This window comes from Taeniopygia guttata, chromosome 1A (assembly GCF_048771995.1).
Source record: "Taeniopygia guttata chromosome 1A, bTaeGut7.mat, whole genome shotgun sequence".
NCBI classification, from domain to species: domain Eukaryota; kingdom Metazoa; phylum Chordata; class Aves; order Passeriformes; family Estrildidae; genus Taeniopygia; species Taeniopygia guttata.
Genome location: NC_133025.1, coordinates 40,840,480 through 40,867,622, shown reverse-complemented (window position 1 = coordinate 40,867,622; position 27,143 = coordinate 40,840,480). Strand labels below are relative to the sequence as shown.

Genomic DNA, 27,143 nt, shown 5'->3' with positions numbered 1-27,143 from the left:
TATGACACTATTTCAAATTTTAAAATAATTATTAATAGTTTACAATTATTAGTAGTATTACTAGTATTACAAATATTATTATTAAATTAGTAGCAGTATTACATTCCAAATGTAGAATAGATAAAGATAGAATAATGGCATATACTTCTTTGGATGGTCTCCTTAATACCAGTCATAACAATACAGAATAACACAGATGTATGTTCAAAATAAAATACATCATTTTTCATCTAAGCTTCCCAATTTAAACATTTTGCCCAGGCTTGAATACATGTACAAAATCTAAAAATGAAAACCAGAAGAATCCCATGTCTCTAAATGTTATGTTATTTATCTCATTCAGCAATATATTTGTTACATATCTATATGGGTGAGAATTAGTTGGAAAAATGAATCATATAAAACCAGTTTAAAAATAAAACCTATTTATTTCTCTGAGGTCATTCCATTCTTGTTTGAATCATATGTTTTACTATACAATCTGGAGAATAAAAGGCATTGATATAACTACACATAAACCTAAAACTATTGGTGTTTCAGCCCAACAATTGACACTGGGTGAGTTGCTTTCAAGTATTTTATTATGTGATGTGTGCATTTTGATAGAAACCAGGCATTGACAATAGACACTCTGGTCTATTGTCAAATTCATATCTGAATGAATGTGCATACAGAAACTATTTCATGCTTGTTAAATGCCTTTATTCCTTTCACACACTGAATATGTATAAGTTTAAAAAATAATATTTGACAGAATAAGAAGTTAAGATTCTGTTTTGTCTTTGTTTTATAGGAATTTACATTGTGGCTTTTTTTAATCAGACAGCCAACCCCTTCCTTAACAAGATAAGAGTACTACTGGACATTGTGACAGGTAATTCAAATTCACCTTATTGCTACCACTGATGACAGATAAAGACGTAGCAAACTTCTTAGCTTTAAACTCAACCAAGGTAACATTACCAATTTATTTATTAATAGAAATACACATTTACAGTTTCTTATTTAATTAAGCATCATGGTGAAGTAAATTAGTCTTCGGTAAAACACACACTTGTATATGAATTAAGTGATCTTGGTATAAACAATACATTATTTTATTAATATTTTAAATTAATAGTTTGCAACTGACATGGTTTTTTTTTCCTAAACACAGACTACTTATTATTTATGCATGTTTACAATTGTTCCCACCATACAAGGCTTTCCAATATTTATGTTTAAATGTATAATTTCATATTCCTTAGTTGTATTACGTTTCAGAGAGTATGTTAAATTTTAAATAATTGTTTAAGGTTCTTAATGTTTTTTCAGAAGTAATGGTAATGAATTAGATAAATTTTTTGAGATGTGCTCAGTAAACTTGTGTATGGAAGCTTCTCCCCCTGAAAGAATCTCTTTTTATAGTCCTGCTGTTATGTTCTCGACCTTTGCCATGACCACAACCCTGAGGCATTTGAGCTGTCAGATAAAAGAGTGGAAAGAGGCTGGTGAAAGTTGTAGAATGCAATAAGCTTTGTAGTGCATTGATGAATTTCCTGCCAAAACTTCACTGCCACTGCTGTCACATTTCCTTAAATAATAGGGGTATTTTTCCTCTAATGGACAGTGGAGGCTGTTTGCCTAATGAGAACTTGCAGAGGCAGCCTGCCACGTGTCTCTAACTGAGGTGAAACAATTTTGCCTGGCTACAGACAAGTGGCTAAGAAGCAGTCATATTCAAATGTACCTGTCAGTAATTAATCTGTTTGGGCTTCACCCCCCCCCCCCCATATTCATATATACTGTTCTGTGTGCAACAGGGCATTAAAATGCTATTGCTTTTCACTGGGAGTAGGTCATATTCAGGGGTCATCAAAACCATGTTCCTGGGTGGAACATGCTTGATTCAGACAGGCTGTTTCTATCAAGAACTTGGTATCTGAAATCTCCTACTCAGGAGATTTTACACCTTTTACACAGATTATCTTTTCTAATATTATTCTGGAAAACCTGATTTTTATTAAATACCATGTAGATAGATAAAATTCATTCAATGGATAGTTTAATTCTACCTGTGATGTAGCCACTGAGTAACCACTAATTGTTGTGTCAAGATTCCTAATGAATTTTTCAGTATCTGCTAGCAAAGCTTTTTCTTGCAATTACTATATATTAAAGATAGAATTAATTTCTTACTTTGTCACTAGGTCCTCTTTTTGGTGTCAGGGGGATGTGCTATAGAACAACAGAGATAAATCTACTCCTTTTGGTGCAGACTTATTCAAGCCTAAGTCTGTTCTAAAAACTTCCTGAAGTCCTGATCCCTCAAAGTGAATAATCTTTTAATTCAAAAATAATGCAATTTTCCTAAAAGTTAATCAGCAAGTTTTCAATGGATAGAAGTTACAGTGATTCAAAATATTTTTTTTTGAAAATTACTTTTTTTCTCCTAGTGCAACCTATGATATGAAATTAATGCAATAAAGGACAAGTAAAATATATTATAAGATCAATATTTTGGGTTTTTTGTTGTTGTAGTTGTTGTTTGGTATTTTTAATTATGATTTTTTTATTGCAGTCTTTATAGCTGCAAGGTATGTCCAGAAATTAATTGATTATTTTCAGTTGAGAAGTGCATGTTCTATACAGGGATGAAGCACAAACCAAATGAAATTAATTTCTTTCCACTTTAAAAGAACAGTATATTGTAGACCAAATAAAAACCCTTACACTGCATGGATTAAGAATTATTCCTTCCCCATAACTTCCACTATTAAATTACAATTTTTTATATCAGTACTTATTAAGACATTAAGAACGATAGATTATTCAATCAATAATTTAGAATTCACAGTATTTAAATGAAAAATCTGTAAGTTAAACTAGGAACTTCAACCTTGTGTTTCTGTCTAATAAGTACTGGTGACAAATTTAAAAGCATTTATAGAGACATAATTATTTTTGAATTGTTAAATTCATAATTCTTTTTCAAGAACACAAAACTGAATTTTATGTCCAGTTAAACATTTGCAAGTCAAGCATGAACAGGAAATTGCATCACATGAAAAGCCAACATTTTTTTCTCCTTTTGAGCATGTATTAGTAAAGATGATAAATTTCCTGAATACTAAAAAATCTATACACAGTAATTCATAGTGTTTTTCCTTTTTAGATGAAAATATTTCTGGCTAACATTTTTACTTGCATTTTTAATCTGGGACTTGTCACCTAAATATCACAGATATTATTTCAATGCTTCTCTCTTTCATTGAGGTTTGGTTGTTTTTAAATTTTCTTATCCCATCTGTGTTCACTTCCATGCAATGCATGAAAAGTAAAGTAAACTAGGCACAAGGCAAACTGAGTTAATCTGTTCTAACTACATTACTACTTAATCTAAAACATGTGCATGATTTTCTGAGCACTTCAGAACATCAGCAGTAGGTTTGGAAATTACAATTTCAGTCTTAGTTGTATAAATTAATGTTTCACTGACTAATTTCCATTTTCTTCTTGTGCTCCATAAGCTATCAGAAAGATAGTCTGTCTGGTAATTTCACAGCAATATTTCCATTTTCTAATTTCTTTAAGCCTGATTTTTTTTTAAAGGAAAGACATGACAATATTAACCTCATGCTGAATGAAGTAAAATTCATACTCCATAATTCGATAGTTGAAAGCTGCTTTAATTTTTTTTTTTCATTTTTGTAACTTGTCTGTTTGCCTCTGTTGAGAAGAACATATGTATCCTGCTGTAAAGCTTCTTTAATATTCGTTAATATACCTGGCTGTCCTTTCAGAATACATAAAAAATTAGTTTTTCTTTTTAATGTGAAACTGAAATGGTCATCCAATTAAAACAGTTCCAAATACTTAAAAGGGGGAGAGTTGCCACTGCTCTATAGTAGTAGAATATGATTAGAAATTGTCACGTAAATATCTTGATATTTTGATGAAAGTCTGAAGTTCCTTGTCATGATAAGAGAGAGACAATATGACTATCCAAATTAGGTTTATCTACAGATTTGGGCTGAAAATGTCCTCCACACTGACTAGAAAAGAGGAGCTTGTAGTCAGGATCTGTGGTGAAATATTTTTTTCCATTCATACTTTAAAGATGCTGAGACTGCTTACAGGGATGCAGCAAATGAAGAGCTTTGCAACTCCCTAGAAAAGTCATGTAGTCACAGCACAAGTATTTGTCATGTGACAGTTTCCTACACATTTTATAATTTTTGAAACTCACATGCTATTGTAAAAATGTATCAATATTATAAAGTCATTTTAGTATATCTTACAAGAATTGGTGGCTTTCTGAGAATCCAGTGACATCTTTATTCATTGATTTGAATAATAGATGTGCTTTACAAACATTCATCATGCCTCTAAAAGTTTATGCATATCTTAGCTACCTGGAAATCTACAAGAATCTGAAGAAAGACTTTTTCTGGGAGTTAGAACTTTGCTAAATTTAAGGCAGTAAAATAATTTGCCTTCAAATCTTTCATTACTCTTTCAATATTCTTCCTTTCCCATTTTCCTGCCTTTTTCTGTGATATTCCTGAATGAGTTGTCTTTCAAACAAAAAGACAAAAAAAACCCAATAAACACAACCCCAAAACCCCCCAAAAAACTAACCAAACCAAAAAGAAAACAAAAAAACCCAAAAAACAAAACCCTAAACAACCAAAAAAAAAAAGCCTACCAAAATAACATGCCATGCTTACAAGTATTCATGGATATGAAAATCCTTCTTGCTACCCTCAGTGCACTGCTGCCTTAATTCAACTGCTTGAAAAACTTGTTGTGTTGTCTCATTTATTGCATTCTATTTACATCAGTGGCTGAATTAACTGAAGCACTTATGTTGTAATGATATTTGTCTTTAATTTTATTAGCTTTTTTCAGCTTTTGTTTTTCTAGAACTGGCTATTGTTTCTAACTGTAAGAAAAATGTTATTTGTGAAATGGTAGCTACATCATCCTATATTAATTATGCATAATCTAAGTGCCTTAGACTGAGAGATTCGGAGGGTCTTAGACTAAATTAGATTTATTTCTTAGCATTCCAAAAGACTATCCGTTCAAGTGTAAGAATATTGTCCTAGTATTACACAGGTCATTATAAATATTAGAAAGTTGGAGGTATTTTTCCAGATCCATTTTTTCCTCTAAGTATACCCTGACAATATTATACTGGCTAATTCGTTTGTGCAGCATTATTCCAGCATGAAATAAGAGACATAAAACTTCTGTGAAATGTGACTTTTGTGTCATCTTATTAGCTGAAAATAAGATTGCAGACTATTAAATGCCTTTTCTTTAATGAGTATCACTGCTGTATCCTATAAGGTTTAATTACAAATTTATTAGTTCAGCTTTATACAAGGCCTTGGAGATGAGGATTTTGTCATAGAAATAAAGGCAGCTTAAAAAAATTTTCTCCCTTCTGTTTGATCTAAAAATCAGGATTTGTATAGACAAATATACACTGTGCAAACTATATAGCATTTTAAGAATTCTCTGAAGAATTCTGCATGCCCAGTATTTGTATATTAAATTTTCAGGTGTGCAATAAATAAAGAATCCAATAAGTAAAATCTTGATTTTTCACAGGCCATTGAAGAACATATTTATTCCATATACCTCTCTAAATAAGGATTACTGTATTCAGCTTCTTAGACCATATTGATATTTTTTTTTTTTGGTGGTGCATGAACTTTCTGCAAATTGGCAGTAAACTGGACAGTCTGGGAATAAGGTGAAAACTGCAGAAAATGTTTGTGCTTGAACCCATTAATTATTAACTCTTGCAGACATTCTTAATGCAAACAGCACAGTGCAATGCACATCTCTAGGTGACAGGCTATGGATGTTTTGAAGAGAGATAATAAATTAAAAGAAAAGTAGTAACACTGTCTTTTAACAGGGAATTTCGATCCAGAAAAAAATTTATCCACATCTAATGGGCTACTGGAAATGCCAGAATTGATGTTTAATAATCATTAAGATTGGAAGTAATCATATAATTATTAAGATTGGAAAAAACCTCCAAGATCATTGAATCTAACCATTGTGTACCTATATCTCAATTCTTTGGTCTTTCAATGACAGTAGCTAAGAGCATTTCTTTTTCTTTTTTTTTTTTTTTTATAAATTTTAAGTTACATTATAAAACTATTCTGAATTGTTGTATGTATTAGTATTCTATAATGTATTGGTAAATAATTGATCTATAACTCTATGCCACTGTATAAAGTACTTTGTTCTATTGCTGCTCTATGCAAACTGAAACACAAAGTCTTAAGAGTCTTACAGAAGACTCTTAAGGATTTTTGAATAGTACTGTTCTTGTCTGAGGCACTGGCTGCATCTCAAAATCCACATATACCAAAGGAAATCTCCAATAAAATATATTAAACCAAAATGAAGTTTAACGTATTCCTATTGAGGGACATTTTCATATTCTTGTTACAAAGGAAGATGTGAAAAGGATTAATAATTTGAACACGCACAAAATTCTTTAAAATACAACCTTTGATAGAATTTAACTTTACAGATCTGATGTCAAACCCAGAAATCATATGAAAGATCTGCTTACTGAACACACCACTGCTTATGAAAGGACCATGACTGCTATTTTCTTCTGTGCTGCTGAAGGAAATACTGGGTTATTGATTTGTCTCATCTGGATCAAGTCCTTTGAAATCAGGAGCTTATATTATTCTGGATTATTTTTTTTTTTTATTAAATACTGTCTTGGGCTATTATAGGAAAAGAGACCCACACAAGATGGACTTCATTACACATGAAGCATACTTTCTGTTAGCAGATTAGCATGTGAAGAGCTAGGTGCAGTAGGCTAGAACCAGTTAGTGTTCATCAGTCTGGGGAAGATATGTCAATCAGATTGTCACATATAAATTTAATAACATAAGCATCATTTTTGGTTCTTTAGCTTTAAAAAAAAAAAAAAAAAAAAGCAAAACATTATACTCCTGTACCTCTTCAACCAGATTTAATAGCAGTAAGATAAATACTATGAGATCTTCCCATAAAATTCAATTTCATAATCCCTTATGCACAAGGAATGAAAAGAAAGAGAACATGTTAAAAGTCCTAAAAGGTTAAGGGTTGAGAAGTATATAAAGACATAGCAAGCATTTTAATTTTTTTAAAATATATGTTGCTGTTGTTTTTCTCCAGAATAGCAATCTGCATGGTTTTGATGAACATGCAAGGAAGGATTTCCAAGATAAATGTGGCTGAAATAGTACTGTAAATTAGGGTAATTATTTTAATATATAATTTAATTTTAAACCATACAATAGTATTTGCTGTAATAAGCAGTACATCAACTAATTGCTTAGTCTTTCAAGGCAAACTAGTCCAGTGCCTGGAATACACATCAGACAACAATTATGCACTGACGGAATAAATGCCATGGCAATCCTTTAGGTCTTTTACTTCTCCCTTTTCTTACAGAATGCCTGAGTCTATACTTGTTCATCTTTCCCAGCTACACAGGCTGAAACATTTCAAACATGCAGGAGTTCTTTGAATGGAATCACAGGAAACTTAGAAGCTGTACTTTGTCACTCTTCTGCAAGTTTTAGGAAGAACAAAATCTGCCATTTCTATAAACTTGAATTTCTTCTAGCTCAATGTATCCATCTTTGTGATGTTCTTAAAATGTAAACCAGAATACAGTACTTACCACAACAATGTATGCAATTTTTGAATGGCATATATTAAGAAAATCAAGTTTTTGTACTCAGATTGTAACTAAAGGGAAAGATTTTGCTAATCCTTTATGTGAGCCTTGTCATTCACTCTTATCTCTGTCCATAACTCTATGACTATTGAGGATCATCATCCAATTACCGATAGCTAAAACATAATACAAGTTCTTTGCATGTCTGCAGATAGAGCCATCCAAGCTTACTGGGTTTCAGTTCATTAATTTTACTCATGCACAGACCCATATCAAATATGCACAAGTCAAGTACTTAACTTCAAAAAAGGATCAGAATGTGAAAAATCATAAAAGCAATGGTAATGGGCAAGATAAAAGACTTCTACTTCAAGATCTTGTGTTAGACAGTGGTCAGTTGTGGATGCAAGAATAAATTAATGCTTCACTCAATTTAACCTCACAGCTACTGACATCCTGTAGTTTAATACCTTCTGAACTGGAATTTGTCTCTACATCTTTCTGTTTGATACCACTTAATAACTGCAATAGCAGTTATATTGGCACAGCATGTTGCCAATAAATTTCACAAGTCATTTGCACATTGAGTAAAAAGAAAAAAAAAACCAACAAATTTCAGTTAGTTCTTGAATATTCTTTTGATTATTTTTTAGCTTTTGTGGAAACTTATGAATAACACTTATCTATCTCTACTGCCATCTTATATTCTTCTCCAATAATTTATTTTTCCAGAATCCCAGTTTATTTAATAGCTCTTCATACACCAGTCTTTTCATACTTCTTTTTCACTTATACCTTTTTCTTTTAGTTGGGGAGACCTGAAAGATCTTCAGCATTCAAGATACATAGGAATTACATAATTGTGAAACACTGCAGTAATGCTTTATAATTTTCTTGTATATTTTTTTTTCCTCTTCTCTAATGTGTCACAATTTTGATTGCTGCTCAGAATTGTTGTCATAATAACCCTAATGCTTTTTCTAAGACATTAGTTTAGAACCCATTTTTAAATATATGCACAAAAAACTTTTCCCCATATTTTTTCTTTACACTGCTTATACTGAATTTCTTCTGCCATTTTATGGTTCAGTTACTTAGTATCATAAACCACTTCTGCAATTCTTTGCTGTCAACTTTAACCTTTCTAAAAAATTTTAATATAATCATATATACGTCATTGTTTAATACCTTTTCCACACCATACACCTAGAAATATACTAAAAAGCACAGGTTCCCTGAAAGGTCACCAAGGAATTGTTAAAACCACTATTTATTCCAGTTCTTGGTTTACTGTTCTTTAGCCAGGTGCTAACTATTCAAGGTGCTAGCACATACTTACTGTCTGATTTAGAAGATCTCTATTTCAATTGGGCAGGCATACAACTTACTAGAAGAGCACCTCATAAATTAGGTCAGAATGTACTTCCAAAAATACACCTTCACTTAAAGAGATATTAACACTTTTGTTTATCAAAATTAACACATCACTATATTTAGGCATTTAAATATTTTTAGAAGCTATCATGAGATAAGTTTTAACTGTCTTGATGGGCAAAACAGTGAGTTAATGAATGTGCTGTTGACATCATATTTCATGGTCATTCAAAAAAGGCTTCTTGTAAGGATGAATATGTCCTGAATTGTACTGATTATAAAGTTCTCTAATCCCATAATATATTTTAAGAGTTAAAGTTTGCAACTGCCTAGAAATCCATGTCCAATAGAAATGAATCTTTTTTTCTTGTAATTACTTTTTAAATTAGCAAAATGAAGTATTTTGCTTTATACCTACCTTAATCAAGAAATTTACAGTTAGTAGACACCCTCATATAAAGCCAATAATTATAGATTCAAGCTGGGAGATTTTTTCAAATTTAAATCTAAGTTGTAGTTTTTAAAATGTACTTTGGGGGAAATTGTGACTTTTTTACTTATTAAAATAATTTTATATACAGCGATAGATATATAAATATAAATATGATTTTTATACATGGGGCAACCTCATTGTTTTGTATCATGTGGATGCATTGACTTAGTGACTCATACTTACAGGTCACTAAATTGCATATATATATATATAGCCCTGCATGAAAGATAACCAAATATCGAAAATCATTGGTATGCAAATTCTATACTATGCTTATTGCCAAACCAGTGAAATATATAGTGTTGTCGCATCTTTCATCATCACTGATAAACACTATCCTCTCCAGGGAGTAATTTTCAGCACAGGCTCTTCAGATATCTATGTAGACTACTAAAATTAACAACAGTGTTTTGGGCATAGAACATACTGCTTGACAATGCAAAATGCCACAAGGAATAATCCAAATGATACCAGGAGGAAGCATTACATTAATGTGTGGATGACGTGAACTGCTAATATATTTTAATGTGTATATTAATTCTGTGTGTGATTAACATTTTTTATAATGTGCTAATTCTGCATTATTTTGCCATTCCATCCTGCCTGTTAATATAAGTTAGTAAGGAAATATACTGAAGAGAGTGATTTGGAGCATTTCTAGTCATTTGGATAACACTTGGTAGGGTTCTGTATCAATCTGCTACGTAGAATAACTGGTCTGATGTGATGAACTCTGTTTCAGTAAAAGCCAATAATCGTCATGCTGCTATGATTATGACAGACACAGATTTCTGTGCAACTTCTTCCCAGGCTGCTGCAGGCGTCTTCTAGAAGTGACTGTGTTTGGTCACTATGTGTGAGCAAAGCAATCACACTGCAGCATCAGCCTAATGTGCCTGAGGTCTCACTGCCTGTGGACTGAGTGATTAAATTAACATTATAATGGGAAACATGCAAGTTTGCTGTGATTGTTTTGATTTTGAGTCAAAGCCCTTCTTGGCTAATAGGTAGCTTCCCTAAGTAGTTGTTCCTCCCTACTTACCTTCTATTGTATACTTTTCAATTTCCTAATTCTCATTTCTGATGCCAATCAAATTCTCATCCATCTCTAGGTTATTGTAATATTGATATGCCTCTAACCCACAGTACTACTGATTATAATTCTTTAAATTAATGCTTTCCTGGAAGTTTGTTTCAAGAGGTTGGCTTCTTACTATAAAATAAATTACTATAATGCCAGCAGGACTTGAAGAAGTCTAGATTGAAATGAAAATGTCTGATTCCTCTACCTAAAACAATTCAGGGAAGTACTTACTAGGTATTGATCTCATATTAAGAGTTTATTCCTTTTTGAAATGACTAGGTGACACAACAATTTTTGTGTTGCATGCCCTCATCTATCTAAATTATATGTCAGATTGCTAAAGAACTTAGAAAAAATAAATGAATGTGATTAATACTCATTAAAAAAATTTATTTTCTGGGCCTTTTGCTTATCATGAGACTTGCAGAAATTTTGCAAAGCTAAAATGAGATAGAAAAGAAAAAGAAAATTTTTCGCTAAAGCCAGTAAGTGTAACAGATATGTAAGTGGGTATAAGTAAATAATAAAGACCCTTTCAATCTCTTCTATCCACCTGAAGTTTTCATTCAATGTTCTTATAATAAAATTCTCTTTTTTATTATAGTTGTAGAAACCATTTCCCTCAATCAAACACTCACTCTCAGCAATGCACCCATAAATCAAGACATCTTAGTCTAAAAAATGCCATAACTCACCCTAGTTCACATCTTTGCTGACACAACTATCCATTTATTTTTTCTCTCTCCCTCCTTGCTGCACCACATACATATTGAAAAACAATTCAAAGGAGAATCACAGAGCAAAGGCATTTGGTGATAGATAAGCAATTGCTTGAATCTACATTCTATAATCTGTTGGAAAGAGGAACATGGAACAATTTAAGAGCTATGCACTTCTACCAAACTCATAGGCAGTATAGTGAGAAAGAGACCCAAAGCAGTCTGTTTATGTAGCCCTTCAATCAAGGCTATTACATTGAGTTCCATAAGTAGACTGGTCATCAGCTGAAAGGGATTAAATAAATATCTTTGGACTCTTTGGTATTCCCACCAGTTACATTTTAATTTTCTTAAGACAATGAAGAAAGTTGGCAAGACAATTAATGATACTGTCTTGAAGAAAGTCCTGATTGCTGTTTGCTTGGCAGGAGCCATGCTTTACTAGAGAGCAGTATGTTTCAGTATAGAGCCACATAACCTATATTTTAATGGCACTTGATAGATTTTGAGATCACTCAGAGATCACAGCTGACATTCAGTGAGTAAAAGACAAGATGCTGTTGTGAGTGTTTGTAGTTTCTTTCTTAACAGTATCTACTTACACCATCTGATCTAACATTTAGCATACCTAAAAAATACTTCGCAATATTTTGGATACTTGTTCATAAAAAAGGCTAATAAAAATAACATGACGGACAGTAGTACTATCACAAAAATTTTGAACAAATACAACCCACTTCTGAAAAATGCTTTTGCTCTTGAAGTACTGAAGTTTATGAACTATCATAAGCGAGATGATTATAAATGCTAGAAGACCCAGGGTCTAATTTACAAGTGATGACCCCAAATTTTCGCATTAGTTGATGTGAAACCTCTTGCATTGAAACTTATAGTGTGCATGTAACTTACAGCTGACAGTACTGCAGAGTGACTCTGATCAACTCTATTAAATTTGTAAATAATTTTGATTCATGGAGATATTTAAGTTTATACCTTCTGACCGGCAGGTAAGGGTCCTTTACACACGTTATCCAATGGAGTGAAGGAAAATTACCTGTATATTATGGCTACATAATTCGTGGCAAATGTGACATTGTTGGAAGGAACATGAATTAGAGGGTGTGTGCATGTGTGCTTTTGATTTAATTCATACTATTCCATAGTTGTTTTGAAGTTGTAGAAATAAATAGGATTCTATGTGCATCTATTATTATCTATGTGTTCATGTCTAAAGTTACATTGAGCAGTGCAATTTTTGACATCCCTCTTAGTATTTATTTTCTCATGACACGTGATTTTTTTCAAACAGGGATAATTCTACCCTCACTTAAGTCCATAGTATTTTAGTTTTGTGTAAAGGATATATTTTTGTAGTATTCTAAGTCTGATCATGCCTCTAATTATTAAAAGTAGCCTTCATTTCCTATCTCCTTTACAAAAACATTCAGCAAGAGAAGAACATAGTACAGAGAAAAAAAGCTGAAGAAATATTTTCAGATCTTCCAAATAATTTCTTTATGCATGTCAACATTTACAAGTATATTCAGTCCACAATTAAGAACTGTGACTCTGATTACCTTTACCTTTGGATTTATAAGTCATTAGGTAAAACAACTTATTTCCCTTGGTTATAGCCTCTCATTTAAAAAAAAAATTTAATCATATTATAATTGTAAAAAAAATGAGAGAGTAAGGTTTGTCTTTTTCTCTACGTTAAGCTTCTTGGCCAAGAAGAAGACTATGGGGAGCCAGAGTTTGTCTCTTAGTTAAATCAAGAATATTGATCATGACCTGAACATAAACTTTTCCCTGGTGATAACATCCAAGTAGGATTAATGTTCTTTAGACCTAGCTCACAAGAAATTAATAACTTTTCTTTTTGGCAACTGTAACTTTTAAGTGAGTTTCTAGATATAATCATGGATACCGTATATAAATTCTTACCAACTTGAATTAATAGAATAATCTTTATTTTAACCATACTTTATCAAAATACATGTAAATTCTGTGGCTATACAGTATATAATGTATTTTCAAGTATAAAATTAACATTTCACAACACATTAGCAAGTAATAAAGGATGCTTCTCTTTTAATGTAATTTAAAAATCTCACTATCAGTGCCTGTGCCTGACCTCCGTGACATAACCCCTGAGTACATTATCCTGTGCCAGATAATCCATATGTTCTTTTAGATGACTTATTCCTTTTCAATTTGTTAAGTAGCCCTGGACAGTCAGTTTGGCATTCTGATATCACATTGCGAAAAGATATCCGTAATTCCTTACAGATATGATTGAAGGGGCAATTGCCCATGTCCTTTCAGCTCTCATTACCAGCTCTCCCTGTGATGCTACTGCCCCAGTCCTGGAAGAATTTGTTGAAATTCTTTATCAGAAACCCTAACTTTAAGAACTTTAACAATTTTTTTTTTCTTTTTTCACATTCACAGTCATTCTTATTCATGAAAACCTCCTACTTTAATTTCAAGTCATATAACTTATAATATGTGGGGAAAAACTGAAGGGTTTTTTTTTTTTCCTTTGTGTCATTATAGCTTTGTCTTGCCCTGATTTTGTCTTCCCATTTTGTATATACAGAATCAAAATGATTAATCTTCTTTTATCTCCCTAAATTCGCAAACTCTACTCAGAATAAACTCTCCAAGTTCAAGGAACCAGACCCTTTTATCCAAGTTCTTTTACATGTTACAGACATACAGGATTATATAGTACTGAATTAAAAACATGAATAATTGCGTACTTTTATGTTGTTTGTATTTTTAACTCAGTTCCTACTGCTCATAGTAAATCATTCCATTAGATCACTATTCAAAGGCTTCTCCATGCATTTTTCCATGTTTACATGTATTCTCTGGATCTCTGAAGCAATCAGCTGTTCTCATACATAATGTAGTGTTTGATAAATGACTCAGTATGGCAGGTATGACAATCCTAGCTCTATCAATAACAGTAGGTGCTAGAAGTATCTTATTTTCCATAATAGATCCAAACCTGAAGCAAATATTTATATTATTTTCAAAACTGCATGACAACACTATAAAACTTCTACTCTTCAGATTAGTTACCCCTTTATTAAATAGCATATCACGACACCACTGATCTGACTTTGATTCAAAATCAAATGGGTTTCAAATGGCCTGTAACTTTCATTCAGGTTCTCACAGTCAAATCTATCTATGCATAATCTGGAATACTAAAAATGCTTGATTATTTTTTCATATGCTTTTTTACTGCATTTTATACTACTGGGATAGCAAAAAAACTTTCCACTATAGACTTGAATTTACATTCTTCTGCATTCAGTCTGCTTATCTTCATTTCACACGTGATATTTTACACATTATATTATGTGAAATATTAAATACAAAGTCCTATTAGATTACCAATAATTTTCCTTTGTGAACATCATATAAACAAAAATGCAATACCATATATGACAAAATTGAGTAAGCAGTATTTTGCATTTTTGCTAACTGCTATTCTTTCCTTAGTTAGTTAGTTTTCAGATGTATTAGTTAGTTTTGCACTGTTGGTTTTCATATGGATTTCTTCTGACTCCCAAAATAAGCAGGAAATTAAATATTTTGTAGTTAACTACATTATTTTTTATATTATAAAACAAATCTTATGATATAAAAAACATTTTATGAGTATTATTACCAAACAATAAAACTTGTCTTTTTTTTTTCAATCTTTCTGTATGAACTCACTGAAAATATTAAAAATGGAAGTTTCTACTTTAAGAAGTTACATTATTTAATCAGAATAAAGCTGGTATATGAAAAGATAAAAACACTATGACATTTAATTTTGTGTATTACACCATTTTGCACATTGCTACATTTGACTGGGTAGTGGATTGTTAGAGAAAAATTGTAAGCATTGTTTTCCTAAGCTGCTCATTGAAATGATGTCTAACTTTTTGAGCATAATATTGAGCAATTTCTCACCTTTGGAAAGCACTAGTGATACCTATATTTCAGTGCCTTCTCAATGAAGTGTGTATATATACCTACACACCAGTATTATTTAATATCTTTATTGATTACATAGATGAAGGGATTGAGTGCATTGTCATCAGGTTTGTAGATGACACCAAGCTGAGTGATGTTGACACACCTGAAGGACTGGATACCATCCAGAGACCTGGACAGATTTGAAAAATATGTCCATGGGAGTCTTTTGAGGTTTAATAAGACTAAGTGCAGCGAGCTACATCTGGGTCAGGGCAACTGCTATCATAAATCCAAACTGGGGGATGAACAGATGGAGAGCAGCCCTTCTGAGTACTTGAGGCTGCAGGTGGGTGAGAGGCTGGACATGACCCAGCCATGGCACTCACAGCCCAGAAAGCCAAACGTGTCCTGGGCTGCATCCAAAGCAGCGTGGCCAGCAGAGAAGGGAGAGGACTCTGCCCATCTGCTCTGCTCCTGTGGGACCCCACCTGCAGTGCTGCATCCAGTTCTGGGGTCCCAGCACAGGAAGGACATGGAGCTGTTGGAGCTTGTCCACACAGTCAAGAGGACACCAAGATGATGAGAGGGATGGAGCACTTCTGCTATGAGGGAAACCTGAGAAGTTTGGGATTGTTCAACCCAGAAAAGACAAGGATTCTGGGTGACCTAATGGTTACCTGCCAGTGGCTGAAGGGTATGTGCTGACAGGGCAAGGGAGAATGGCTTCCAGCTGAAAGAGAGTAATATTAGACTGGACATTGGGAAGAAATTCTTTACTGTGAGATTGGTGAGGCGCTGGAAAAGGTTGCCCAGAGAAGTTGTGGATACCTCATCCCTGGAAGTATTCAAGGTCAAACTGTATGGAATTCTGAGCAACCTGATGTAGTGGAAGCTATCCCTGCATATGTCAGGGGTCTAGAACTAGGTGCTTTTTGTTGTCCCTACCAACTCAAACCATTCTATGATTGTATGAGATACATATTTATACAAATGATAGTATTATACATACAGGTAATATATATTATATAGTTATGTATATGCAGGTAATATATAAGGTATATATATAAGGTAATATATATAAGGTATATTTTAGTATATTAAGATATGTATTTGTATACACTGGAAACACAAATTGTTAGTATATATAACATTGAATGGCACACACTTTACATCATTGTACATCATAAAATTGTACATCATTAAATTTACACTGCAATTGTACATCACAAAAAGGAGGTTTAAAAGTATAAAGTTAGAGTTATTCCAATAAATGTCCCCTATCAAATACATTATATTTATGACTTTAAATAATGAATAAATTTAACTAGGTGAGTGTACATGTATGAAGTGTGAAGTGGTGAACAAATTTTGCATCAGAAGATTACATCATCACCACAGATGTGCAGATTTACCAAGACACTGTTATTTTTTTCCCCTTTTGCTTTCCTTTATTCATAATTTATTCAGTTTGGAGCATATAAAAGTGAGCTGCATGCTTTTTTTTTAATACAATCAAAGTCAAATAAGTTGTTTTGTAGAAGGACTACCAGAATTCAATCCCATTTTAGTTCTAATTCTGGTAGATATTTTGCTCTGATCCTCTATCCAAAAAGAGTATTTTAAAATTATTTCTTGTAGCTACAACTCCATAGTATAGTCGTTTGCAGTGAGATTTAGAAGGGATGTTTTTCCATTGCATTTATTTGAAAGGTAAAAAAGAAAACAAAAAATTTAATAAATGAGAGACAGATGGGAGGGGGGATGTGGAAGAGAAAGAAATAGAAAAGAGATGGGGGTAAAGAAAAATAGTGGTAGGCCAGACTATGGAAAATATCACCATTCAGTGGATCCCAGTGATATCCTGTTGATCCTCTCCATCTGGTCTTGGCAGTAAGGGTACCCCAAAACCAAACCATAGAGTCCACTGGATTAATATACATTTAAGCCAGGTGGGAATGTCCTGATACCTTTCCTGAGGGGAAGCAAGATTGACACAATCTCCTGCAGCAGACTCCTGCAGCAGATCTGTTGTTTCACTTTGTATCATGTGCAGTCCTGTCCTGCAAATTCTCAGGAATGAGTCTGGGGGCACTCTGGAGGGTCTTTGATGGATTATGACACCTCCTAATGGCCTCTCATGTGAATGTCCCATGGATGTGGCCTTCCTGGGGTGGGGGGGGAGGTATACAGCTCAGCCAGTTTGGATGAGGGAGGACGGGTGCCCACTGGCGCTGGTCAGAGGTTGTGACACACACCCAAAATTCTCTTCTCTCCACCCGGGTTGGTGGGGAGTGTGTGCAAACCTGGCCTCAGCAGATGAGCCTGCAGACTATGGCCTCCCCCAGTCTGAACTCAGCTAGACCTGATTTTCAGGACAGCTGCTGGGTTTGGCTTTCTTGTGGATACATTTTTCTCCGTCAGCCTTGTTTGCCTTTACTTAGACCTGAAATGATTGAACAATGGTGTCACCTTTATCTTAAATTCCCTTAGGTGTCTTAACTCACAGTCCAAAGTTTCCCTCAGGAGGCATGTTTAGGCACAGGTGGCCTTCAGTTGTTGCAGCTACTCTATAAAGATTTCAAAAGTCCTTCACACCAAAGTTTAAGCAATGAACCATAACATTTCAGTTTCAGACATCTACTCAGTGGATATTCTCTACAGGCAATCACTACAAAAACATTCTGACTGTGAATTTTGAACATTATGGAGAACCAGAAGATTTAAATTCCAGTGCATACTTAAATTTTCAGAGGCATTCCTCCAATTTTGGGCTAACAACATGCAAACATGAAATATTTATATTTCAGGGAACAGTGCCAGTCTTTCTGACTTGGTTTAACTTGTTTTAAAATTTCCAAAGAAGCCTTTATGTGCAAAAGGTCATTCCTGCTAAATCTTAAATTAGATATGAAGTTCATTATCTCTTAATTATTTTCTGCACATTAATTCAACTAATTCTAGAATCAAGCTTTGTCTTTTCCAACACTGAATTATGCATAATGCAAATTAATTTAAGAATACTTTCAGCAAGTAGAGCTGATGGTTCAGATGCCATTGCTTTTGTTAAATGGAATTGAGATTAGTAGTCTAAAAGATGTGGAGAGTAGGATCTGTATTATGGGGTAGTTTTTCCAGTTGTTTTAAGAACTGACAGAACTTGGTTCCTGGATAAAATGTTTAGCAAGGTCCCAGGACACCCATAGTCAAACAATTCAATCTGCATTCTCATTGTGCTGTGAGTGGTCATTTCCCCAGTGCTATCAGGCAAGTGTCAGTGATGACAGCTTTACGAACCATGAACTCCAGTGGAAAACTGCAGTTACTTATCTGGTTTCATCTCTATATAGAAAACAGGGGTAAGTCAGGCATTTCCAAACTCTCTATGTTTATAGCAAAGTATTCATGGAAAACCTCAGTAGCTTTTTTCCTCTCTTGCACCCCAAATATTTGTTGTACTGTTCACAATATCAAATATTTTCTGCTGTCATTACTTGATCCAAAATATCCAGTAATCCTGGTTTAAGATGCGCCCATTTTTCTTTCTATTCCATACCACTATTGTTTACTGTTCCATCCATACTGTTTGTGCCTCCTTAACCAGACACATTTTGTTGGCAGCAGCTACTGGTGGAGTCATTTGGTGAGTGGGAGCAGCAAACTGATTTAGGTTTTAAAATGAGTAATCCCACCTTCTGTCCTCATTACAAGAAGGGCATGGAATAGTTTAAGTTGGTATTTCCACCAAACTCTTCTTATCATGAAATCACCTCTTAACACTCACAAATTTTTTTTGTTTTATTAATAGTCAAATTTATTTGGAGGACATAAAGGGGCAATTTTTATTTATTTTTAACAAGGAAGCTGATGAAACTAAAAGAAATGCTTTATTGTATAAAATTGTTTCAAACACATTAAGCATTGTAAATGAGCAAGTAAAGAAACAAGTTAGAGGGAAAGGTGCAGAACTAAGGATTCAGTGACACATTTCTGAGTCACATACACTAAAGCAGCTGTCTTCTACATGACATCTTTTTTTGAGTTCTACTGCATCTTGTGTAAATTGCTGAATTTGCAGCTAATTATCTGATTGCATACAAATTGTGCATAATGGGTGGTACTATATGCACAAAATATTTTGATTTTTCTTCCTAGGAATAAGTGCAGCCAACAATGGAAATCAGATATTTGTAAAAAAAAAAAAAGAAAAAGAAAAGAAAAAAAAATCATGTAAGGAAGATGAAAATATATTGGTGACTATAACCACATTTCTATTTTGTATAACATATACCTCCTTGGTTTTGCTTACTAATTGTATAAATAATTGTGTAGAACAAAAAAACCCAAAAAAACCAAAAAGACAAAACGTCACAGGTGTTCATCTCAGGTGAAAGCCAAAGAGAAAAGGAGGTAAATATATATAAGTATTCCCATTCTATGAGATGTTTTTCATTTCACAATATCTACAAATAGCTCAAATAGCATTGTAAATACAAAAGGATTTTGAACACATGCTGGTAATGGAAACCAAATTTAATATCTCACGGCATTTGGATATTAAAATGAAAATATTCCTAGAAATCTTCACAAAATCAAACCACTAAAGAATTAAATATTTTTTAAAATGACCTTTATGATTCACCATAAATGGAGGGTTAATGTTGGCTATCACAGTGCTTGTGGAATTAGTCTTAATCTCAAATACAATTCCATTCTATTACACGTATAAATATGCATAATTTAATTTTTTTTTACTCACATTTTATTAAACTAAGTAATTTAGTAAAGTTACTTTAAAAGTTATTATAAAGAGCAGGAGACAATCTTCTGGCATTAAAAAGGCAGAAAATAATTCAAAGCAGAAGAAAATTCAAATAAATAAATAAATCTGAATCTTTAGGTCCATATATTAAATCAGGTATAAAAGAAAAAGTAGCTAAATAAGAACAATTGAAAGTCTGTGCTGAGGAGCTCAGCCTTGGAAATTGTTCTTAATTGAAACAATATAAGTTCCAATAGCAAAATCATTTACTTTCTGAAATAGAACAAAGTCATAATTTTTGCTCTAAGGAATTTGTGAAGATCAAATCATACTATGAATCACTTACTGAAATTACAAAGTAATTAATAATATGACTTAGTCTTCATTTTAATATCTGTTCCCTTGAGGGAATTGTTAGAGTGCTGGACATCTCTCATCTGTATTTTTGTGTTGGGGGCTTGTTCCCCAGCAGTTTTTAAAGACATAATCTTTTCATGAAAGGCAGGTACTGATATTCATGAACATAATTTGCTTTGAAATGTAGTTGAAATCCTGCCTTTCATCCTGTTTGACCACTTTTTTGGTACTTCTATCTGCATATAATGAAAGCAAATTTCACATGGACTATGTTTACAATGTCTACCAATGATTTTTACTCAAAAATCTAATAGTACATTGAAGTTGTCATTCAGGTGTAAGACAGTGCTTTCCTCCTTTTGTCCATTTTCACAAGAGTGGACTGGTGGAAAAATTCAATAAATTTAATTATGGTATTTTATATTAATTAAAGAAAATGTTATGAAGAGAAGAACAATGCACTGGAAGGACTTTAGACCATAAATGTGGATATATGTTGCTTACATTGCTGGTCTTCTAATATGGAATATGTTCATAAGCTGCATGATTATCTAGTTTTTGCAGTGACTGGAAACAGTTGTCAATATAACAGTGTAGACTGGAATGATTTTTAGACTAAGATATGATAGGAAAGGCTTGGAAAAGGTAGAGGGAGTTCAGCTGGGCTCTTTGAAGCTTTCTAGTTATTTATGCTTCACACAATTACTAAAAGAATAACCAGTGATCACTCCAAGACTACTGTTAGATTTGAAGTCTTACAATGCAGCTCTCTGGTTACTCTTGACTCAAAACTCACCAGTTTTGGTGCACACAGAACACATACCATGATCTTGTTGCTGTAAGGATAACAACATTTTGCATCTTTCGTGCTGCCCTGCTCATCTGATGGTATACCACTATGTATGTGTAGCTATTTATTTCTTTATATATACACAATACATCTGTATAAAAGATACATTCAAGACATGTAAGATTATTTCCGTTTACAATAAAATCAATTTTAAATTATTGAATATCATATTTTAAATGAGATCATGTCATTTGTAATTGAACACATATATAAGGAAGTTTGTTTGTTTATTTCTTTAATCTATACCAAAAACTAAAATAATGTCTAAGTAGTCTATGCCCTCCTTCAAAAAGAGGCAGGGGTTATTCAAAAGAGAATATATTTCTCTCAATTTAAACTTATATTTATGGTTTTTTACCTTTGTAATTTATAAAGGAAGCTGAAATCTTGAAAGCTTTATATCCCCAATATTCAATATATTTATATTCTACATATCTTTGTGATTGGAGGATGAAATAGTAGCATAAAATATGCAACTCAGGCAGACAGCCTTTAGATGTATTGGAGAAAAAAACTTAAATGAACTGTAGAATGGAAATGTATGGCTCAAAAAATGCACCATTTACTGAAAACATATATTGTAAAAGTTTTATATCACCATGTTTCTGTATATTTCTGTATATTTCTATATTTATGTTCAGGCTGGTTATTTTCAATAAGCACGGCAAACTCATTGGCAGACTCTTCAGTTTTTTTTTTTTCCTTGGCCACAGGTGTAATCCAAGGCTAGTGGTTATCTACATAGGTGCATGAGGATGTCTTGATTACTTGTTCTGTCAGAAGTTAAAATAAAGCTTTAATCTATCTATGGAAAACTTCATAGTGTTTGAATAGAAATCTTGGCAAAATATTTACTTGTGGAGTTAAGTAATCAGTTCTAATTTAATCTTTTGTTGTTTTTCTGTTTTCTTGTCTTTTGAAATATTACTGTCTAAAATATATAGCTATAGAAGAGTTTCTGGTATATGGCATGTTGATGATATTGCAGAAGTAATACAGGTCATCTTAAGGCTGCCTTTGTGCAGCCATACTGTCAATGCTGACTAACAAGCAGTTAAGGTTGGTACATGAGCAGGTTCTCAATGAAATTTTTTACCTACCAAGAAAGATGTGATTAGAAAAAACTGGCAAATTAAATTATAGCTCAGAGTGGTACGCCTGTTTCCTCTGATGCTTTCTTGCAAATGCATGCATGCAAATAGGATAATTAGATCTCAAATTAGAATTCATGTTGCAGTCATACCAGACCTTAAGAGTAATTTTTTTATTATTGGTTTTTTGGGGTTTTTTGGTTTGTTTGTTTGCTTGTTTTCAGTCCTCTATTAGGCATAGAAGGGTTTGCTTCAGGAGTATTTGTGGTTTGTCACTCTGTTTTTAAGTACTCAATAGTTAACCTACTCTGTAATATAAGTTAATTGTCTGTCCATGCACAATGTTTAACCAACTGTGCTTAAAAATCCAGCCCTGTTTACCTTTGAAAATTTGAAAAAAACCACTGCTGAACCTTTTTTTTTCTTGCAATCTACTGTATTTAGTGTACAGTTCTAACATAGTTCTTTTCTGTTAACATTTCTCTGTGAATGACTGAATGCAACTGATATATAAATATTTTGTTCTTTAAAAATACTACCCTGGATCTCCTACTACCCTGGATCTCCAGCCTAACACTGACAGGATGACCTGTATGAGAGTATTGTCCAAATAGTTTAAGAGCAAACACATTTGTTTGCATGTGACCCATAGATGTTAGCATGCCCAAAGAGGCTCCCATAGCAGGAGGTAAGTACTCAATTTTCAGAAGCTCAGTATACCAGATTTATCTGTAAATTGCAGAAATGCCTGTCTAGGGGAGAAGTCTACCTGAAATCACCACTCAGAGAGGGGAGGATTAGATTACATCTGGTCAATTGTAACTGACAAAATTTATCCTCTTTAATATGCTGAAAAACAAAGAATCAAGAGGTGAACTTTGTAGTACTACTAATGCAATGCAGCTTGTATTTTTCAGCAGCTGCACATAGCTAGATGATTCAGATATGCAGTGGAAAACCACAGGAGGACTGGTGAACAGTTAAAGATTTTACTTCCTTTTGTCACCTTTGAGGCAGGAAGCTAGAAGGTGATACTTATATAATATGTGAGGAAAGTTAAAGAGATTGGCCTAGTCATTACTGATGAGTCTAGGCTGAAAAGCAAGCTGGAGGAAATGCATGCAGTAGTGAGGGACAGTTTGCTTCACAGGATGGATTACAATTTGTTCCTTGTTGTGTGCTTCTACAGGTGTAAAAGTCTGTTAATCACTATAAAAACAATTTCTGAAATACAAGTGAAGTAAGCAGTAGCGTCACTGATATTGCAGAAGAGTTCATGTGTTTCTGAAGGTAGATGCTTAGGCATGACATCAGAAATTTCAGATCTGTGAATCTTGAAATAGAGAGACAAGTACTGGTTCATAAAGAACATTCAGAGGACTTAAATTCTATAGTTATATCCCAATATGAATGCCATGAGAAAATTTAAACCAAACTAAAGAGAATGAGAAAGTTTTGTCTTGTGGTTCATAGCTCATGTAAAAAAACCATCTTTTTTTACAGGCACCCAAATGCTGTTTTAAAGACACTCCAGCAGTTGTTCAATGCAGTTTCCTAATATGGAATAATCTAATTTACATATAGATTAAGAACCTATTTATGGCATCTGTGATACAACAAACAATTGTGGGGGTCACAAAATCTTTATTGTATTTATTCAGTGCTGTTTGATTTCTGTTTGCATTATAGTACCATTAATGTTGCCACTTTAACATACAGCATACGTCAAACATTTCTTAGCAAAATGACCTGACTTCATGAAAACCTTATCAATAGTCAAGTGTTAGCTTTAATTACTTAATCTAAATATACTTTGAGACTTAAGCAAATTGGGGCATCATATATTGCAATTCTACTGCCTACTGGAGAAATATCAGACATATGTTTTCTATTATAAAAGCAGTCACAGTGTCACAATATTAAAACTAATATATAAGCATAGTTATATGTAAACTAGGAGTGCATTTAAATTGTATGGTTTTTTTATATAAAGCAGAAAACACAAAAGAAGGTTTCATCTTTGAGATTGATACATTTTCTAAAGTTTATGATCAACACTGAAAACTAAAATTTTCAGCTGTTAGGATAATTACCTTTGTATCCTGAAGCCATTTTTTAAAATAAAATGTTTCAGAAGAGTCCATTAGAATGATGCATATGTGGTCACATATTCTCATTGCTACAGAATGAAAAGAAACTACTTGCAGGGTCTGTGGGTAATACTAATTTGATTTTAGTTGATATTTTTTTCTTTTTTTTAACTTCAACAGTTTAGAACATTTTAAAAATTTTATTTTATTGTTTCAAAGCAGTATAATTGCTTTGTCATATAGTTATTTTTTTATTTGATTTCTTTACCTTATTATGCCACAAGTTCCATATATTCTCTGTTGGAGATTCTATTCTGCGTCCTTCATTTTCTTAATTCCATTTTCTATTAAATATATTCTATACTGTTTTCATGAATTGTTGTTAATGTGAGAAACTCTTAACCTTTTAACTGGTTGACTTTGAGATTTAATGGTGCATACAGAATTAATATAGATTAATATATAATGCATATAGAATTAATATAGGTTTTTGCATTTAATATAGAATTTCTAGGTAATCCATCAGTTGCTTCAGCTGTGTCTATAGAAACATTTGTCCTCTTTTTTCATGTTGTTTGGTTGCTTTTTTAAGAGAAGCCCACTTTTACTACATCTCTAAATTAAGAGAAGAAAGTGAACATAAGTTTTTGAAATTTAGGAGAGTTTTCTCAACAGGGATAATGAGGTTAATTTATACAATCAGCCTACATGATGGGGCATAGGCAAGTATGCAGCAGTTACTAGGACAGAGGCAAGTTCAGAAACTAAACTGAATGAAAAGCTTCATCTGAGAAGGCAACAACTAAGACATTGGAGCTGAAGATGTCAAAGCTATACTAAGACTGCAATCATGTAGCCGAGGGTCATATTATAATGCTTCTGTCAAAGACTACTGAAATAATACTGTGCAAGAGTCTTTGATATTTCTGAACTTCAAACAAGTGAAATGTGTGCTTCTTTATGGTTTATTTATTTATGTAGTAAACAGCGTACTTAATAAGAGGAAACTATTTTTTGTACGTTTTTTTTTCTTTTTTATAAAGTCTAGAAATATATAGGTTTTTCCAAGTTCTTTTGCTTAGAAGATACCATTTGCCTATCTTCTTTCTTCAATTTATTAGGGAATGCAATGGCTTTGTGATGTTCTTCTGCCTGCTTGGAACCAAAAGTAAAATCTGTTTCATTAATTCAATAGAGCACTTAATTCACTCTCCACTAACATACAGCCAAAAAGAAAGCATGGAGGATCTAAAAAATGATGCCAGCTTTTCAGTTCCATGAGGGAGGACAAGCAGGTTCAAACTGAAGAAAAGTTAGGGAAAAGCATCCATCTATCCCTAACATATTTAGACAGGAAGATCTAGAGCATGAAGAATATGTAGGTTCCTTAGAGTGATGACTAGCTGTCATTATAGTGATGTGAAAAGAAGCAGAAGAGGTTTTAGAAGATTTATGTGGCAATTTAGTTTAAACTGATAATCTGGATTGAGCAGACTCCAATTCCTGAGAGAAACTAGAAGTGCATAGAAGAGAAAAAAACAAAAAAGAAATTAAAGAAGGGGAAACTCCCCTGCCCAAACTCAGAAAAAATCCATGCCTAAAACATATTCCTCTTGTAAAACCAGCTGGACTTTTTTCATAGAAAAGGGGGTAAAGATACTTTTCATCTTTCAAAGAACTCTGATTATAATACTTACTAGGTAATAAATTGCTCCCCACAATAGTTTTTAACAGTAGTCATTATAAGTTTCTGAAATCAAGGAGGTACCTTGTCTGATGCTCATTCCTATGAAGTACTTCACAACAAAGCTGTTACAAACACAAAACCTAGTATTGCTATACTCTGGTCACCAGGAAAAATGCTCTTGCCAATGTACACAAACATACCATGTATTTTTCATTAGGTGTGCCCTATGACCTTTCATCCAGAAATATGCTTACTGGAGAATAAAGAGAGGAACGTTTAATGATTTATTATTAAAATGTGAGGAAATCAGAAATATCAAAATGGAATCTTGATGTTGTGCAAAAAAAACATGTTCTTTAAGAAGGGAAGACTGGTTTGCTAAATGAAAGGGTTAAAAGAAACAGCTACACAAAATGCAGACAATGCTGAGAAGTGGATCACTTCTTACCACCACAATGCAGCAGTTTGGACCTGGCTTGTTTAATATTTCACAAGAAGAATCCTCAGAGAGTGACTTGACAGACACTGCATTTTTGGAGTAAACCAACAACTTCAAAAGCAGAGTCACCACTCCAGATGGTATATACACAGAAGTGTAAAAAAGCTTAACTGTGCAGTGACTGAGCTGACAATAGAAAGATACAGTCCCTTACTCTAAGCAGGCAAATGGCTCAAATGTTTGTTAAGCAGAAATTGTAACTGTGCACTGATTTCGCTGAACCATGCAGAATCCTTGAGATGGGAAGGGACCTCTGGAGGCCACCTGGTCCCACCCTGCTGCTCAAGCAGGGCCACATAAGGTCACTTGTTCAGGACCGTGTCCAGATGGCTTGTGAAGATCTCTGAGGATAAAGACTCCACAAGTGCTCTGGGCAGTGTGTGCCAGTGTTCAGTCACCCTCACAGTAAAACAAATGGGTTTTCCATCTGAAACATCTCCTATGTTTATGTCCATTTGCCTCTTGT

At 33.3% G+C, this 27,143-nt stretch overlaps 1 protein-coding gene across 36 annotated transcripts in view; it reads left to right on the top strand.

Annotated features, from left to right (window-relative positions):
• The window catches only part of MGAT4C (MGAT4 family member C), a 325,269-nt gene that overhangs the window by 148,220 nt on the left and 149,906 nt on the right, over positions 1 to 27,143 (top strand). For 16 of the 36 annotated variants that reach the window (XR_012053466.1, XR_012053467.1, XM_072923168.1 and 13 more), the window contains one exon: positions 794 to 874. The exons of 15 other annotated variants lie outside the window; for them this stretch is intronic. The gene's annotated coding sequence lies outside the window, so the exon portion shown is untranslated. The remainder of the gene's footprint in view (positions 1 to 793; positions 875 to 27,143) is intronic. 5 more of the 36 variants (XM_072923164.1, XM_072923161.1, XM_072923158.1 and 2 more) reach the window with 1 other exon arrangement.